Genomic DNA, 20,550 nt, shown 5'->3' with positions numbered 1-20,550 from the left:
GTTCAAGAGTGTCTCTCAGATTTCTCTACAGCAACTCAAAACTAAAACCAAAACAAGTCTTCACTCAGGTCTCACTACTAATTTGATGTACTATTGAAACAGGATGTTTGGGCAGGAAAAATTAAAGAGTTCATCACTTTAAGAAAACAAATTATAGGCAAGAGGGCTTAATTATTCAAAGCCATGGGCTATGACTTAATTACTAGTGATTGCATTGACCAAGCTATTCAGAACTCCAAGCCAGTCAAACCGATCACACCACACACAGAGGACAGACCTGATGGTCAAATGCCGTACACTCATGCAGAAAAAACATTTGCATACCAGTTGACATGTATGTAAGTGTAATCGATGTGTGTCATCAATAAAAACAAAGTCACTATTAAACCATGAAGTGCCTATATATGACGTGTGTTGTGCTTTCGTTCATTTATACAGCTTGTTTTGCGTCAGCTACTCAGGTCAATAAAAGTAAAAACCAGAAACACAAATATTGTGGTGGGATTTATTTAAAAGCAAACCTTATTAGAATCTATTTAAGGGCAGTGCGGAGGCACAGTGGGTAGCGCTGTCGCCTCACAGCAAGAAGGTCGCTGGTTCGAGCCTCTGCTGGGTCAGTTTTCATTTCTGTGTGGACTTTGCATGTTCTCCCCTGTGTGCTCCGATTTCCCCGACAGTCCAAAAACATGCGCTGTACGCGAATTGGGTGAGGTAAATTGTCCGTAGTGTATGTGTGTGAATGAGAGTGTTGGGTGTTTACCAGTGGTGAGTTGCAGCTGGAAGGGCATCTGCTGCGTAAAGCATATGCTGGATAAGTTGGCGGTTCATTCCGCTGTGGTGGCCCTTGATTAATAAAGGGACTAAGCTGAAAAGAAAATGAATAAATGAAATCCTGTTAAACTTATTAAATCCATTAATCTTTGCTTTATTATAAAAAAGATAAAAGAAAATAACAAATGCGAGTATGGAAGCAAACGAGGTACTCATTTTGAAATGCAAGACCTAAATGGCAGGAGTGTATATTTAATAAACAGTTTTTGTAAAATGTAAAGTTTGGGTGTGAAATTAAATTGAACAATATGATTTACTTTTGCCATTTCCCAACCATAGTTTTAATGTGAATTGCCAGCCTGATCTAACGAGAAAACGTAAGTATTTTACGTTTGACAGTTTAGTGGCTAATTCGTACGAATTCGTACGAGTTCAGTCGTACGAAATGGTACGATTTTAAAAAGGAGGCGTGGCACCTAACCCCGCCCCTAACCCAACCGCCATGGGAGGATGAGCAAATCGTACTAAATTGTACGAATTAGATCATACGAATTTGTACGAAGTAGCCACTAAAAAAAAAGTTACGAATTGCCGTGAGATTGTGTTTGGAATTGCATATGATTTAATAAATTGTAAAATTTAATTGATAATGTATTACCCAGTTTTTTCATTTGTGTAATGTACAAGTGGAAATTGTAGCAAAATGATTGTTTAAATGTTATTAATGTGTGATACTTCGAAGCTTCGGTGACTTCTATAACATAACTACTGTGCAGTAAGTCCCTTCATAAAATTTCCTCAATATTATACTACACGTCTCCACGATACTACTATACTATAATACTAATACAACTACAATACGCCAGTGGGTTTTATAACAAAGTGGGTGCAACTGGGAATAACTACAAGAATAACTTTCAAGAGCTACGACCTCCACATGTGGCCTTCAGATTAGCTCAGGAACTGTGTAGAGAACTTCATGGAAATGGTTTGCATGGCTGAGCAGCAGCATCCAAGCCTTACATGACCAAAGGAAAGCATGGGATGCAGTGGTTTAAACTCCCCAATACTGGACTCTGAAGGCGGTTCCGTCCGCTGTGGCTAGTGTGATGGGCGAGTCTGGGTTTGGTGGTTTCAATGAGGACGATACTGGCCTGACTGCACTGTGTGAGGTGTGAAGTTACAATATAAAAATGATATTTCCTGTTTGTTCAAACTACTTATTGAAAATGAGCTGAAACATAATTATTGTTGTTTATTTTTTTGGCTGACAACTTAAATGTTTTGCGTTCAATCCATTTGAATTTGTAAAAACTAATGATGTAATTTAATTCCTTCATGTTGTCCAAACACAAATCAATTGTTTGGAACCCAGCATTTTTTTAACAGTGTTTGTGTAGGGGCATTATTGTGTAGGCTTGTTTTTTAGCTTGGTTGGGCTTGACCCCTTGAAAAAACACCTAATGCTTGAACACGGAAAGACCTGTTGGAACCATGTTCCTGTTCCAACATGACTGCGCACAAATGTACAAAGCAAGGTCCATAAAACATAGATGAGCGAGTTTAGTGTGTGGGATCTTGACTGGCCTGCACAGAGTCCTGACCTCAACCTGAATAAACACCTTTGGGGTGAATTAGAGCAGAGACTGTGAGCCTCCTCATCCAACATCAGTACCTGAACTTTCAAATGTACTTCTAGAAGAATGGTCAAAAAGTCCTATAAACACAGAATAAACTTTCCAGAATAAACGAGTGGTTATAGTGGGAAGTCCAGGACAACTCCATAATAACCCTACAGATTTGTGTAATCTCTTTTCTTTTGCAAAAACAAATATGTATTTGATTTTTGAGACAGGGTTGCTTCATTCTTTTTCAAGCATCAGCTCATACAGTGCCCATGAACTTGAGGTTTTCATAAGATACAGCTCTGTGAATGTTTTATTCAGATGTAAAGTCTTTGTTTTGTTTTTAATAATGTTATTCTATTCAAAGTAGCATTCAGGGACATGCTTTGGGGGGGATTATTGGTCTTTTGATCAATTCCTGATCCTTTGCATAAGATTTTAGTCAAAGACACCTAATTTAATTGCTTTAGATTTTTTTAAACAAAGAATATACATTTAAATGTTACAAACGCAAAACAGAATTATGGGTCGAGGCAAGGAGTTCAAAGGAAATAAAAAAAACCAGTGACCTATAATTTCATTAGTCAGTGTATTCATTGACAAGAATTTGTGAAGTGTATGAAGGGTATTTTTAAATGAGATTTGTGTGTGTGTGTGTGTGTGTGCGTGTGTGTGTGTGTATGTGTTAATTAAACTGCACCCATATAGAAATCTGAAACACGGAAATGTATGCATATTACATTTAAGTTCATATTGAATTGCACATATATAAAGTATACAGTCAACATTGTAATCCCAAGATTTAGAGGGGTTTTGGCCATTTCCAGGCTGGTTTCCAGCCATTTCCAGCCTGGTCTTTGCTGGTCAGGCTGGGAGATGACCAGCTAAAACCAGCTTGACCAGCCTAGCCAGCCTGGGAGCCCAGCCAAAACCAGCTATGTCCAGCTTAAACCAGGCTGGTTTTAGCTGGATTTAGCTGGTCATTTCCAAGCCTGACCAGCTAAGACCAGGCTGGAAATGGCTGGAAACCAGCCTGGAAATAGCCAAAACCCCTCTAAAACCAGGCTGGTCAACCACCTCAAACCAGCCAACCAGTCTAGGCTGGTTTAAGCGGAATTTTAGCAGGGTTGCATTTATTTTATATGCGTGAAATTAAAATAGACCCATGAACTTGTATATTATATATGTCATTTGCAGATACTTGCCATATATCAGATTTCTATGTGGGTAATGTGACTCCTTGGTCCACTAGCGATGCGGTCGAAGAAACGCATCCTAGCAGGTGTGTGAATGGGGCCAATGAGCCACACCCACCGCTGAGCGCACACACCTGAACCGCCGAGAGCCTCCAGCGGCCCCGGACTTCCTTTTTCACGGCTGCCGTGGCAGTAAAACACTGCTGCAGAGCTTCGTGAGCTCAATCTCACCGCAAACAGGACTGTAAAACTTCACAAACCATGATGAACGAGAAGACATTGAGGAGGGCGAAGTGGCCGTGATGCCGAAAACAGATCTAGTAAGTCTTGACAGAAAACTGGCATCTTTAACCTCGTTTCCATTTAGCCTCATGTTGACATCCAGCAAGACCTCGGGGAGGAGTCAGATTCTCTAAACAGCACACCAAATACAAGATTGTACATGTGCTTCTCATGTTGTGCTTTCTGTTTCTGTTTTTGTTAGCTACTGGTCATGCTTTGTTATAGAGCGTTCATGATACAGTCTAGCCTGGTAACATTTGAAGAGTGCCATCTGAAAAAATGCTTCTAAAATGAGCATTTGTTTATTAATTTAACTTGAATGAAACTCAAATTAAATTAAAGTAGCTAAAGAATGACTGAACCTACGCAAAGAAAATGCAGTTAGGCGAGATTTTACTTACTCTCGCTGAAGGATTGGGGTAAAGTTGGTTTTATTTTCACACATTTGAACAAATAAAACAACTTTACCTCAGTAGAAACATGCTAATTTTAAAGAAAATGTGGCACTTGGAGATTTATTTGCATCTGAACTAGGCATGGGCCGGTATATGATTCTGACGGTATGATAACCTTGGACATAAATATCACGGTATTGTGATTACTGCTCTAAAATATATTATATTTAAATGTCTGGGTAAAAAACAAAACCTTTTGTTCCCATTTGAACACATTATATTTTAATTTGGGAAACATTTATGATATTCTGGAGCAGTAAACATGTCAGGCTAAAAATAAATGCATTATTGACTTCTGGTGTCTTCATTAGTTTCAAAAACACGGATTTTTTATTTTTTTTTTACAATTAAAATGACATCTTTGGATATATATTCTGCTGGAGATACTGTTGTCATACTAAAAAACAACCAAAAAAAATTTACATAAAAAAAATTGTACTCATACCTTAGGAACGGTGTTACAGAAAAATTTGAACGATTTTAAAACCTTGACTTTTCCAAACCACGGTATACCTTGAACACTGTTATCGTCCCATACCTAATCTGAACTCTTCATTTGTTGCAGCTGAACTCGTATGCTAGCTCATGAAAATATTTATGATATCTATTTGTTTTCACAAACACTATTAAATATGTTCATTAAACGCCGTATTTACAGTGCTCAGCATAATTGAGTACACCCTATTTTGAAAATGAATCTTTTTATCCATTTCTCAGTGAATATTGGCGATGTATTTTGGTGCATTTCAACAAAACAGATTTATTAAACAGATATATTCATTAAAAAATATTTTAGTCACCAAACATATTCAGAAATTGAAAGATAATACAATTAAATTCAAGCAAAATATAGCAAAAAAAAAAATTACAACCTACAAAATTTAAACAAAATTTGTCCATTTTTTTGCTTCTCTTGATTTTCCTCTTATTAAAATTTGTATTTAATTATTTTCCATCACATATGAATTTGGGTGTACTAGTTTTTTGACCGTTATCATAATTATTTTCTTAGATAAGCTTCAGGTTTGGCTTCCATACTGACTAATCTAATGTATATGCACAAATACAATATTGTAGAGCTTCCTATTAAAATTGTGAATTTAAAAGAGAGATTTGTACGGGTGTACTTATATATGCTGAGCGCTACATATCTAGGATTTATATTTAGGAAAATACATGAATATGTATCAGAGCTTATAGTGATCCAGTCTCCCATGGAGCAATTTGAGATTAATAAAACATGTGATTTATCATTTAATTAAACTTACTTTCAAAATTGCTTATCGCCATATACAGTATTCCTCTGATTAACGTCAGTATTATTAGTTAAATGCACTGCGCATATCTAAAGTTTGTGATCAAACACTGTACCAATGAAACTAAAACACAAACCCACCAGTTTTGGTCTAAATAAATAATGGATAAAGTCATTCTGAAGGGTAAACTGGTCTGGCTTGCTTTCCTGATGAATAGGGTGTAACACAAAGGAACAAATGATGAAATTACATGAGGCATAGGATTAAAGCTATTTGTTTAGTTTTGTGAACAAAGCAAGAATGACAGTCATTCTTGCGAAATCCGTTAGATAGGATGAAGAATTAAAAATGAAGGCACTACTTAATGAAAACTTTATTATGCTGGCAACGGTGACGGTGTAACAGTACATTTGGTATCATGTTTAATAGTGAATTCAAGAGTTTCACACTTAGCTGATGATGCATCAAAAGCTTGTTTGGCATGCTGTCCCGGGAGAGAGCCCCCGAGCTCAAGGGATCCTCGAGCCCGGGTCTTCCTCCCGTTTGCAGAGCGAGAGGGGAGCCTGAGCTCAGTGGATCTCAGAACTCCCGGTCTGCAGTAGCTAAGGGAACACGTGAGGAAAAAAGGGGGCTAGACAAATGCTTGACTGTTATGCATGATGTATATATTTGGATGGTGGGAGGAAACCAGAGAACCCGGGGAAAACCCACGCGGACACGGGGAGAATATACGAACTCCTCACAGAAACACCTACCGACCTGGCAGGACCAGGGCTGGCAGTGTTCTTGCTGTGGGGCTAACAGTGCTAACCACTGGGCCTCCGTGCGGCCCGATCTGTAGTGAAGGAGGAGAATGGGGAGGAAGGGGGGTTTCTTCCAAATGAAGATAAAGTGGACTGAAAAACTGTGGTTATTTATAGTAGCTTATGGCTCATAGATTGGATGATACTGATTAGCTTAATACGAGACCAGCTGTGTAAATCATAAGCACGTGATCCTCTCGAATTAGTTTATGAATAAACCCCACTTAAAAGTCAATTGTGTTGATTTTAGAGCTGGATTCCAAGTTCTTAAGAAGAGATCGTGCAACAACATTTGTGGAGGACTCGTTCAGGTAAGACTTTCAGTATCATGAGAATAATCATCACTTTGTTTAATATTTTTATGATTGTGAGTGGGTGATATGATATGAGTATTACATAACTACAGTGATGTGTATCAAGTAGCTTATATTTTTCTTGAAATATGGTTGCTATTCTATTAAAAATGTATGTAACAGTAAAATGTCGCTCGTTATACAAGTTCTGATAGAACAGCAGAATATGAGACTAATGTAAGTAATTACCAGCAATTACTGATGACAAGTGAACATAAAAAAAAATGCAGCAAGGCAAGTTTATTTATATAGCACATTTCATACGCAGTGGAAATTCAAAGTGCTTTACATAAACAGGAATAAAAGAGATAAGTATAAGAACATAAAACAAATTATAAAGTGATTAAAAAGGTGTTAAAACAGTTTATAAAAGAATAAAAAAGAAGAGAAAGACATAATAGTGCGATCTGTGGGACGTAGCACAGTGCTCATTCAGTAAAGGCACAGCTAAACAGATGTGTTTTCAGTCTTGATTTGAATGTGCCTCATGTTGGAGCACATCTGATCATTTCTGGAAGCTGATTTCAGCAGTGGGGGGCGCTGTTAGCAGCTGAAGGCGGATTTACCCTTCTTTGAATGACTTCTTGGAATTTCTAGTTTATATGATCCTAATGCTTGCTTTATACTTCTGCGTCAAGTGATCGGCGTGACCCATACTTGAGTGCATTCATACTTCTGTGCGCTGTTTCTGTTGCTCTGCAATAACACTTCCGAAACACTAATTGGCAGTGAGGTGTTTGTTCCTCTGTGTCGAGTTTGTTCGCTGGTGTTTTGTTTTTTCTGAACACTTCCTTAATGTACAAGTGGTACAAACTCGCTCATTTTGAGGCAGGAACAGGCAGATGTGTAACAACTTTAACCATGAGGTAAACACAAAACAAAACTTTCCATCAGGCGCTCCTTCACGGGACTCCACACTTCGCTCAATCGCTCCATCGGGCTCGCGCGGCCCTCGGTCCCGCCCACACTCATCAGCGCTACCAAGCCGACCAATCTCAGAGCTTATAGACGTATAGTTACATTTTTTGAAAGGTGCGTGTCAGCGACGGCCACGGCGAGGGCTATGTGTCCATGCGTAGGCCATGCCATAGCATACGCGTGCACTTGATGCAGAAGTATAAATCAGCCTTAAAGCCCTGATTTAAGGTCTGTAAGGTTTGTATTCAGTGAGCATATCTGTAATGTATTGAGCTCCTAGGCCGTTTAGTGATTTATAGACAAGTAATAATACTTTAAAATCTATTCTGAATGTAACTGGGAGCCAGTGTAAAGACCTGAGGACAGGTGTGATGTGCTCTGATTTTCTGGTTCTGGTGAAAATCCTAGCAGCAGCGTTCTGGATGAGTACAACTGTCTGACTGTCTTTTAGGAAAGGCCAGTGAGGAGTCCCATTACAGTAATCCACTCTGCTGGTGATAAAGCATGAACAAGTCCTCTTTATGTTGGTCGGGCGCAATAGCCTAGTGTTAGCGCTCTGACATATGGTGCATTAGTTTGAATCCTGGCTCGAGGACATTGCCCTACCTCTCAACCCCCCCCCCCCCCCCCCCCTCTCTCTCTCTCTCCAACTTCGCTTCCTGTCTCAATACTGTCCTATCTAATAAAAACAAAAAGACCAAAAATAAAGTCTAAAAAAAAAAAGTCTATTTAAGTCTTCACTGGAAACAAAGCATCTAATTCTTGCAGTGTTTTTGAGGGTGATGGTATGCTGATTTAGTTACTGCTTTGACATGACAGTAGAGAAAAATGATAAGATCCTCAGTCAATGTGTGGTTTTGTAGTAATGGAGGTCGGTGTCAGTGCGGGGCGACGCGAGACAATCACCCGTCGGTGGCTCTGGGCGATAACTTCAGCACAGCAGTGGTCAGTCAGTGGCTCAGCGCTCAGCACTCCTCTGAACAGCCCACTGACGCTTATGGAGATCTGGAGTTCGCCGGCGCTGGGAAGAGACACAGCTACGTGAGTTCACATCAATGCTGAAACAGTTTTATTACATCTTTATTTACTATATATTAAATAACTGAATCATATTTTAAGATAGATTGTTTGATTTTTGAGCAGTGGGTAAAACATGTAATTGTTAGATCAAAAATAAAAAAAATGAAAGCAGCCAAATTTAATTTGGTGTTGCATAATCGTTTCTTTATTTATAATTCATTCACATTTTAATTTTACACCACTTCTTTTATATTTCTGTAGATGGTTTGTTTTTTTTTTTTTTTGTTTAGAATACCTAATGTTAAACCATTAAATCATTAATAATTCTTATTTTTAGAACTTCATATATCAAACTTTTAATAATAATTAAAATAAAAAATATAAACATGAAAGTTGTCCATGTAATTGAAGGAATACTCAAATTTTCAGTGTAATTTTCAGGTTATTTTTAGCAACCCGAAAATAAATGAAAGACATTTAGCAAATTATAATTTCGAAACCAGGCATGATCAGACGGTCTATACCAGATGTCGAATTGGACATTGTAGGTTGACACATTCATATTTATTAAATAACGAAGAATCACCTAAATGTAATAACTGCCAGACTGCTCTCACCATCAAACATATTTTGTTGGAATGTAGAAGTTTAAATTCCATTAGACAAAATTTTTATAAGGAGAGTACTTTGATGGACATTGTTAAAAAGGTACCACCAGGAAGAGTTTTACATTTTTTTTTATCAAAAAATAGAACTGAAAAACCATATTTAACTTTGAAATTTTTTTTTTGTAAATTTTATCTATTTATATTTTATATATTTGTCTAAGTAATTTATTTATTTATTTTTTTATATAATACGAATTTGTTTTTATCATGTAATAGTTTAATGTATATCCATTTGGCCACGAAATAGCCATAAGTTGCTGATGTGGCAATAAATATGTAATAAATAAATAAAGGTTATTTTTAGCCAATTTCTTGTTATGATTAATGAAATAATATGTATAATAAAATTTAAAAAATAAGTACATATTCTTAGAAACTTTGGGTTTGTAACAGGAAGAATTATACATTTTTACAAAAAGTATTTAAAGGCAAGCCGTTCCACATGAATGGAGCAAAATCTGATAGTTATCAATATACTTCACAAGTTGATTGTTTAATGTTTTATAAATTGGCATGTTTAAATATGTAAATGAGTGGTATTATTTATTATGTAATAATGAGTGGAATTATACAATGTTATTATTTCATTAAATATGCACTTATTTGCATACAGGTATAGGACAAATGTTTTAAGTCTGAATGAAGTCTGGTTTTTAATGCGTTTATTTTTTGACATTAGAGTGACATAATAGTGTAGATTATGGATGAACAAATCCCTCTGTAAAAACCTCTGGATTATAGATATGAATACATCTTTGAAGTTTGATGTATGGAAGTTCGAGGACATTTCTGACTCATTTTGAAACAACAGCCTTCATAAGATATATTGTAGTTTGAATCTGGAGACCTAAACCTATAAAGTGTAACAAATCAAACGTTTAAAATTGCATTAGACTGAAAAAAACTAACAAAAAAAAGAATTTACTAAATAAAAAAACCATAGAGCAATAAAAAAACCATCGATGTATTTACAGTATCTGCAGTGCCTCACTTAAAGGGTGCTTTCGCACTAGCACTTTTGGTCCGGGTTCGTTTGACGTCAAAGTACGGTACGTTTAGCTAGTGTGAACGTGTCTTCTGAACTCTGGTGTGTTCTCGTGAACCATACCCGAGTCCACTTGAAAGAGGTGGTCTGGGATACGGTTTGTGCGAAATCTAGTCCGGTTCACCTCTGATATGAATGCAATCGTACCAAACAACGGAAGTGAACCGCCAACTGTACAACAAACTTTAGTTTTCATAACGTTTATTCGTGTGTGTGTGTGTGTGTGCGTGTGCGTGTGTGTGTTCCTGAGTATCACCTATTGTACCTTGGTGACAAGCGGCACTGATCAAGTGCAAACGGTGATAATGTCTGCTTGTCTCCTCCAAAAATGACTTCTGCAGACATTGCGCTAGGTTCTGAGCGTTTTTAATGTTTATTGCGGCAGATAGACGCAAGTGCCTCTCTGTATTTTAGTCTTGGTAACATAACCAAAAGATTCAGTGAAAGCAGAATGACCGTGATATGCAGATGTCTCCATTTTGGTGCTTTGCTTTCGTGGCCGTCACCTAGCAACAGCTGTATACAAAACAGCAGCTTGATGACGCAAGCGTACCGCGGTTCAGAAGGAAAAAAGACAGTATGAGCACAAACCAGCCGAGAAGGTGGCAAGGGGGGACAATCGAACTTTGGTTCAGTCCAGGCAATTGAACCAAGTGTGAAAGCACCCAAAATGTACCAACATTATTAATCATAGTAAGCATAGTTTTGTAAATTAAAATTTTTTGAGAATGTCTTAATAAATGTCATCCCTTTGGATTTAAGAATTGCTCATAGTTGAAGAAATGGCTGTATTTTGTCATGCAAATGTGATTTTCGTTCTCCGTGTGGCAGTTCCTGCGTCTCTCCAGCACCACAGATCCTGCCAGGGTGTTTGACCTGATGAGGGAGCACTGGAAGCTGCCGCAGCCCAACCTGGTGGTGTCAGTGGTGGGCGGCGAGGGGAGGTCAGAGGTCAAGAGCTGGGTGCGGGACATCCTGAGACAGGGGCTTGTCAAAGCGGCTCAGAGTACAGGTATATCTGACCCTTCTCTCTAGCATTCGTGTCTTAAAGCCGAGACTCAGCAAGCCGACTGCATTGGGCTGTCAGTGAGCATATGTGCGGCTAGTTGGTTTGGTGTGCTCCACATGTCGCCTCTTCTTGGATTAACGTCAGAGCCTTTTGGCCTCATTCACCTTGTAGGTTTGGCATCAAGAGAGCACTCTGATTGGTTAGTTAGCAATGTGAACAAAAACTTAACTGGCATAACCGAGTAAATGATTCGAGTCAAGAGCAAAGATGGTGGCAATTTTGCTGCAAATATTTGCTAACAATATGGATTACTGCTTTATCAGTAGGCCCACATGGACTCTACGTGCGCAGAAATGTGCAGATTTTTAGCCCTTCATTGAGTCTATTTATTTACTTGTGTAAATTGATATTTATTCAGTTTTTTTAGTTAATTTCAGTAATATTATTGACAAATATGAAATGTTCATTTGATTTATTTACGAAACAGTTTGTAAAGTCATATTTTCTGTCTTTTAGGAGATATACTATATGAGAGACTTGCTTTGTTTAATTGGATTTGCATTGTAAAAATTAAATAAAAGTTAAAAAGTATTATTTTTAATTTGATTTATTAAGATTTTAGTTACGGTACTCCCAGGATCATTCTGCATAAATCCTCAGATTTTTTATTTTATTTATTAATTTATTACAAAATCCTGCACAGAAATAGCAAAAAATGTCCACAGATTGTGTCAGGCCCAAATTATCAGACATGTTTGCGTGAGCCAAACTCTCAGTGGTGAGTGACAGTTCTGTAAAAATGGTAAAGCTTTGTGTACACTTTGCTTGCAGTTGGAAGTTCTGTTTTCCTTTTGTGGAATGAGAAAGCAGATGACTGCGTGCCACGTGTGGAAAGACATGATCTTTCGTGCAGGTCGAGAACGCACACTTCTGCTCAGTTGGCTGCTGTGTGTTTGGTGTGTTCATCCTGACTACATTCATTTTAATTCAGCAATTTATTTTTTGAAAGCTAATTAATTAAAATCAAAAGTAACAAGCATTACATTTTTAAAAAAGTAACTCAAATATTAATACCTTTTTGTAATGCGTTACATTAAAAAGTAATATTATTACATAACTTGCGTTACTTGTTATGTGTTACCCCAACACTGAATATCTGTCTTTCTGGAGCATGAGTCCCTCTGTTTTCTGGATGATCCTGATTGAGAAAGTCTCCTTGTACAACTGGTCATACTGGTCTTCTTATCTCTCCCATGACTGGATCATCTTTCACCACGAGGTTACGCAATTCAGTCATTTCAATCTAAAACGTGGACAGACAAGAGTCGTCTCACTTCTCACATGGTTTAGTCTCTGATCATCAATCTAAAGTACTCTAATTCTTTTCAAAATGATTCCATTAAAGCGTTATCATAACTTAAATGTAAACATCACTACCTTTAAATAATTTCTAAAGGCATTAAACATTTCCACCGGATCGCATGTGTATGTGACTGAGCCACAGTCATGTTCACACAATGATGCTTCTGAATGAAAGGCTGTGAATGGATTCCTCTTTTCTTTCTTTTCTTTCAACCATTTCAACTGGTTTTCAAAGCCTGCCTATTTTGTTAAGCAAATCTTTGTCTAGTTCAACATGATAAGAGCCTTTCCCTGCCCATCATTCCACACTGTAAAAAGCAATTAGTTACTTGACTTAAAAAAGGTGAGTAAAACAAATTGTAAACCCTGTTTCATTTTAAGTCAAATAAATTACTTTTTTCACATGTGAAACTTCTGGATCTTTTATCCCCCCCCCCCCAAACAGTATCTTGCAATGTGGCCATTCTTTCCACATGAATGATAAACAATGCTTTGCGATTCTCTTTAGGCTTCATTTCATGAATTGATCAAGTTAATTACAGTCATTAAAATGATTAGATGTGGATAATTGTGTATGTATGTATGTGTGTATGTGTATATATATGTGTATATATATATATATGTGTATATATATATATATATATATATGTGTATATATATATATATATGTGTATATATATATATATATATATATATATATATATGTATATGTGTGTATATATATATATATATATATATATATATATATATATATATATATATATATATATATATATATATATATATATATATATATATATATATCTCATACCTCAAATATCCTGAGTTGAAGTACAAGCATTGTGTGTGTTGTGTTCAGGAGCATGGGTCATCACTGGAGGACTGAGGCAGGGCATCAGCCGGTGTGTTGGAGAGGCTGTGAAAGATAACGCCACTGCTGTTTCCTCCATCACACTCAATAAAGTGCTTCCTATAGGCATCGCTCCCTGGGGGCTGGTGGAGAACAGACAGCAGCTCGTCAACTCAGAGGTAACACTCTGATAAAAACACTGATTTCTTTTTTTTCGTTCACCACACTGTAAAAACTATCCTTAAATGAAAATCTTTAAATTTTAAATCTTTTTATTTAATTTCTTTCATTTTCTTTTGAATTGCATTATAGGTTGTAAAGTTTGAAAAAGGTTCTGTTTACATGTGTATTGACCTTTTTAACAGTTTGATCTTTTACTTCCAGTAATATTCATACATAAAATGATTTTTACAGTCTAACAGAAAGAAAACATCCAAATTATTTGTTTTGTTGCACTTTTATCAGTTTGTAAATAATTTTAAAGGCTTTTTTCTCAAATTATTATAATAATAATTAAACATTAACGTGAAATGTGTTAGGGAAGTTTTCCTGCAAGGTATATGGTCAAGAACATATCGCGGTGGCTCCTGCTATCTGGATAACAACTATAAGGCTTTTCTTCTGGTGGACGACGGGACCACCGGCCGTAAAGGTGGAGAGCTGGCGTTCAGAGCCCGTCTGGAGGATTACATTTCACGCCAGCGCCCAGGTACAGCATAAAACTGAAAAAAAATACATAAATAAATTTAATCAAAAACTAAACTGAATAACCTGTGGAATTGCTTGAAAACTGACACACTTATTACGTTTTAAGCTCCATTTGTATTTAGCATCCTCCTTTTTGGTTGATAAAAGTTGCGTCTCAATCTTAAAGAGATAGTTCACTCAAATATTAAGACCATGTCCACATGTACATGGGTATATTTTATAATTTTTTTCTCCACTTTTGACTAAAAACAAAATCTTTGTACAGATGGAAACACAAAAAACACACTGTGATTTATGCATTTATTAAATTACCCATTCAATTGTATTTTATTAACGCCTACCCCTCACAGTAATGTAAAAATAAGGATTATTGTTGTACAGGGTCACAATAATTATGCTATATTGATGTATGACTGTAATTTGCCTCATTTGCACCATCTCAAGTGGTTCTAATTTTTTATTTATTTATTTTTATTCTGTTGTGCACAAAAGAAAATCTTCTGAAGATTGTTGGAATAAAAGTATGGGAAACATTGGTAGTAAATGGCTGTTTTCTTCCCCCAATTCTTCAGTATGGCTTCTTTTGTGTGCAACAGTTTTGGAACAAACAGAGGAAAAGTAAATGATGGTTTTAATCGTTGAGTGAACTATCCCTTTAATGCAATATGTAAACGGACTATAATGACTGCGTGATTACTCAAATACATCATCTCATATGCAGGTGGTGCAAGCATTGACATTCCTGTTCTGAATATGCTGATAGCTGGAGACACGTCCATGCTGGAGGTGAGAAGTTTACAGCTTTATAAAACATAAAACATCTTCATTACAGGGTTTCAAAGGGGTCTTAAAGTCAAAATAAATGGTTAAAAGTTAAAAATCTGAATTTTAGGCTTTAAAAAGTCTGAAAGCTGCGACTGTTTTTTTTTTTTTTTTTTTTTTTATTGTGACGAAGTTCCTAGAAAAACAGAATATTAAATGAGCAACAATGGACTTGGCTTGTTTTTTTTATATCGTGAGCTGATTGGATTTAGTTAAGTAGGCATTTCATTCAGAAAGATTGGCCAAAGGGTTTCGGGAGAGTTATTACAACCTAACAGACTCCTCCTGGGGTGCGTTCTTCGTACCTTGCTTAAATGATCTAAGACGATTTGGCAGATCCTGGATCTTTTAATCTTGATAACTGATCTCTGGCTAATTTGGTTCTTCAAACAAGTTAGCGAATCAGATTAAAATGTCTGGATGAACTGATCTGAGATCGCTGCGTGTGTTGTGAAGGACAGAGCTATCGATTCTTGAAATCATGATCAGCAATGCAGCGATTGGCTGAGGGCACAGCAGCGTAATGACATCATCTGATTAATATTCAATTATCCATGTGACCTAAATTATATAAAATTCATAGCAAACGGTTTGGTAAATATAAAACGCAACAACTTTCCACATTTGTTGTGAGCTGCAGGTTTTACCCCTTCACGTGTCGAGAGTATTTAGCAATTTATTTAGTTTTTACATTTTAGATCGGATTTTCTTTACTATAGCCTAGGGCTATTTTAGTTTCTTAATCAGTGTAAGGAATTTAAATAAATTTTACATCAAAAAACCATTTTAATATTGGTTAAGGTGTCTGCAACTTTTGTGAAGCATCAAATCACCGGCATATTAGCTGTCAAAACATGCATAAATTATTATTCCTTCATACAAACAAACAAACAAACAAAAAACAGTAGAATATTGTGCATGTCTATTATCTTATAGAAATTGTACTAAAGCTGGATCGGTACCTTTAAATAGTGCGCAGTTGTATCTAAAAAAAAATCAATATTAATAAATGTTCTCTTTGATCCCCTTGGGGAGAACCACCCCATTTTTGTACTTTTATTTACTAAGTTTTATTTATTTATATATATATTTTTAACTTGTATGTATATAAACATAAATATTACTAATTATTTAATATTAAATAATATTAATTATTATAAATGTGTATATATAAATTTTATTTATTTATTTTTTTTAACTATTTGACTTTTTTCCCCAAGTGTATATAATCTATAGGTTACTATTGTAAGAAAATATCAGAATTCGGTACATACTTTCAGTACTACCTTTGCTTGAAAACACCCAATCTAATCCTGTTTATAGGAAATAAGCCTGCATCCTAGCAGGTTTGAGCTACTAGAACTGTTGCTATGACAACAACTCTCGGAAGAGTTTTGAATCACGATCCTGGATCATGTCAAATCAACAACAACCAAATCCAGCTAATTGATTAATCCAAGTACGAAGAACAGACCCCAGCTCGCCATTTCTGTTTGTTGTCAAAAGTGACAGGTAGAGGGGCGTGGTTAAGTGTCTTAGCCACACCCAATACGTAGAAGTAATCTGAGAATTGAACTGAAAACAAACAGGAAGTGCTTTTCTTAATGACATGCACAGATGAATTGTTCACCACAAAACTAGCAATGTAAGCTAACAAAATCAGTACGGTTAGTTTTGATTTATTTTGTAGCCTACTTTAAATTCACTGAAGTATTGTGTTCTAGATCTCTAAATCATTTGTCCCTGTAACCCCACAGTGTTTTAGAATTTCTGCTTTGATTTGATTCAGTGGTTTTGTAGTTCTTTATTTATTGGTCTTAAAATTAATTCATATTGGACCTAAAAGGATCTTTAAAAGTCTTATGTTTGTCTGGATGGCTCTTGCAGAATCCCTGTCTGTCTTCACTCTGACTCGAGATGTTTCTTCACCTCAGTTTTTAGAGATGTCTCTGAAGAATTCAACACCGTGTTTGGTTCTGGCTGGTTCAGGTGGTCTTGCCAATCTAGTGAGCGACATTGTGGAGAATGTTCAGTCTGCAGCGATACCTGGAGCATCAGAGAAGGAGGACGCCAGCCCCATCATGGAGCTCCGAGAAGAACTGGCGGCAAAAGTCAAGAAATATTTTCCTGCAGAGAAAGATACTGACAAACTTGTTGACAAGGTAAATGTTGCACATTTTACTCATATCTAAGTATTAATAATTCTGTTAATCGCTGGTAATGATTTTGTACACGTTAAAAGGTTTTAAGCATCTACCAAAACAAAGACATCATCTCCGTTTATAACGCAGAACAGGAAGGAGCGGAAGATTTTGACATTGTGATGCTTAAAGTGCTTGTTCAAGGTAAACTTCACATAAACAATGCTGGGTAGCAACTGTGTGTGTGTGTGTGTGTGTGTGCGTGTGTGCGTGTGTGCGTGTGTGCGTGTGTGCGTGTGTGCGTGTGTGCGTGCGTGCGTGCGTGCGTGCGTGCGTGCGTGCGTGCGTGCGTGCGTGTGTGCGTGTGTGTGTGTGCGTGTGCGTGTGTGCGTGTGCGTGTGTGCGTGTGTGCGTGTGTGTGTGCGTGTGTGCGTGTGTGTGTGTGTGTGCGTGTGTGTGTGTGTTAGTCAAAATACATTACATGTGTAATTTAAATGTGTTATCTAATTCATTGTAATCAGTAATTACAGAAATGTCTAAGTAATCTACCAAGTAATAGTTACCGCTTTATAACTATTTGAAAATGTATAGAGTTATGATCAATTTATGACAGCTATCAGTTTTGTTTGTTCTTCAAAAAGTTTTATGCATCACATTTTTGTTGTGTATGTATGTGTTTTAGCGAGTAAACGGCATGTATCAGAGAATACTAACTCCTATGCTGATGAGCTGAGACTGGCTGTAACCTGGAACAGAGTGGACATTGCCAAGAGTGAACTCTTCAATGGACACATCGACTGGAAGGTACAGGTTAAACTAATAAACTAACTACTTTTAAACATGAGACTTCTTCATAAACCTTTTTTCAATCTTACACCACAAAGAGGGTAAACATGCTTTAATTGCTATTAAACATTAGTTACTGACCCGTGTCTCCTGATTAATACATTTCGAGCATATACTTAGCTCTGTATTATGCACTGTTAATGAATACAGTTGTTCTATTTTGTGAAATAGTTCTGTCATGAGTTAATAACCTGTTTTTTCTAACCTGACACACACAGTATGAGGAGCTGGTGGATTCCATGACTGATGCCCTGGAGAACAATAAACCCCAGTTTGTGCGTCTCCTCATTGATAACGGTCTGAACATTTTGAGCTACTTGACTTACGGCCGACTGGAGGATCTGTACAACTCCATCTCTGACAACTGCCTGGCCAAAACACTCCTGCTCCATCGTCTGGACGAGCGCATGCACGAGTCCAACGAGCAGATCTACAGCATCAGCCTTTATGAGGTCAGATCTCAAATAGACAACTATCAGCAGATTGACCAGCGCACAATTGTCAACCGCTTTTGTACTTGGCACTAATTGACTTTTATTTTGAAAGCAAAAGAGGATATTTTGAAGAATGTTGATTATGACTTTCAAAGCATTTGTTGTCCTATGGATGGCAGTGTTTAGTGGTTTGTTACAATATTCTTTTAAATATATTTTGCTTAATAGAAGAATGAAGCTCTTAAATGTTTGGAACATGTGAAGAGTAAGATGTGAGAACATTTTCATTTTGAGGAGAACTATACCTTTGAATTAAGTATGCCCCTTATTATTGATGCATACAGATTTACAGAATATGTCACAGTACTATTGGAGAGCCAAATTCAGTATACACATTAATTAATGAAACCCAGTTCCATCAATAGTTAAACTCGAATTAATGCAAAATTGAAAGTTTCACATTGTTTTTTTTTTTCTTTTATAAACATTCAACACTTGATACTTGACACTTGGTTATTGTTGAAGTGGAAAACAGTTTACGAAGGTGACATTCAAGAAGTTAAAAGAAAGAAGAGGTTTATTATATTGAAAAGTGCACCAAAACTATAAATAAACAACTGTTTAAAAATGGATACAGAAGGGCTTTAAGTTAGGGATAAAATAGGCAAAAGGGATAAAGTCCCCTTATTCGTAGCCCCGCTTGAAGTGGACTCCTGAAACCATTTATTCTGCAAAAACAACTACCTAGATGTACTTTATCACCTTTGTTACACAGCCACAAATTGTCAAAATTATACACAAACATTATTCTATGCTATTCTATTCCATAACAGTTTATCTCTTAGGTTAGTGTATGCTCCATTCAGCCATTTTCATTTATATATAATATATATATAGATATATATATATATATATATAGAGAGATAGATACACAGATATATATACAGATGAAGTCAGAATTATTATTGATTTTTTTTTTTTTTTTTTTTTTTTTTTTTTTTTTTTTTTGGATTTTTTTTTTTTATATATATTTCCGAAATGATGTTTACCAGAGCAAGGAAATTTTCACAGTATGTCTGATAATATTTTTCTTCTGGAGAAAGACTTATTTGTTTTATTTCAGCTAGAATAAAAGCAGTTTTAATTTTTCCAAAGCCAATTTAAAGTCAATTAATTAAATTATTAGCCCTTTTATGTGACTTTTTTTTTTTTGATAGTCTACAGAACAAACCATCATTATACAATAACTTGCCTAATTACCCTAACCTGCCTAGTTAACCTAATTAACCTAGTTAAGCCTTTAAATGTCATTTTAAGCTGTATAGAAGTGTCTTGAAAATATCTAGTCAAATATTATTATTATTTGTTATTAAAACTATTAGAAATGTGCTGAAAAAAATCTTCTCTCCGCTAAACAGAAATTGGGGAAAAAAGTAAATGGGGCTAATAATTCAAGGGGGCTAATAATTCTGACTTCAACTATATATATATATATATATATATATATATATATATATATATATATATATATATATATATATATATTATATATATATATATATATATATATATTATATATATATATATATATATATATATATATATATATATATATATATATATATATTATATATATATATATATAAATATATATATATATATATATATATATATATATATATATATATAAATTAATTAATTAATTAATTAATTATATAAGAACAAATTTACTGGCAATCAAGATGATTTGTGGTACCCAGATGAGACTTCGTTATTAGTTTCTACGGTTGTTATCTGGAAATAACATACCTTGGAATGCGATTTACTTGGACTGTAATAAATTACGATAACAACTGGCGTGATGTGTAGTTTTTGCTTAGTATATGGCTAATTGTGACAACACTAAACAATTACAAACAAACACATTGATCTGAGATATAATCATTTACTAACCAAATAAAATGTAAATCTCACTAAATGGAGCAT

At 35.8% G+C, this 20,550-nt stretch overlaps 1 pseudogene; it reads left to right on the top strand.

The window, feature by feature from the left end:
- The first annotated feature begins 8,419 nt into the window (after window positions 1–8,419).
- The window catches only part of LOC130238454 (transient receptor potential cation channel subfamily M member 4-like), a 34,906-nt pseudogene continuing 22,775 nt past the window's right edge, over window positions 8,420–20,550 (top strand).

Source organism: Danio aesculapii, chromosome 12 (assembly GCF_903798145.1).
Source record: "Danio aesculapii chromosome 12, fDanAes4.1, whole genome shotgun sequence".
Taxonomy (NCBI): Eukaryota; Metazoa; Chordata; class Actinopteri; order Cypriniformes; family Danionidae; genus Danio; species Danio aesculapii.
The sequence above is the reverse complement of the archived record's forward strand: the minus strand, read 5'-3'. Positions and strand labels throughout refer to the sequence as shown.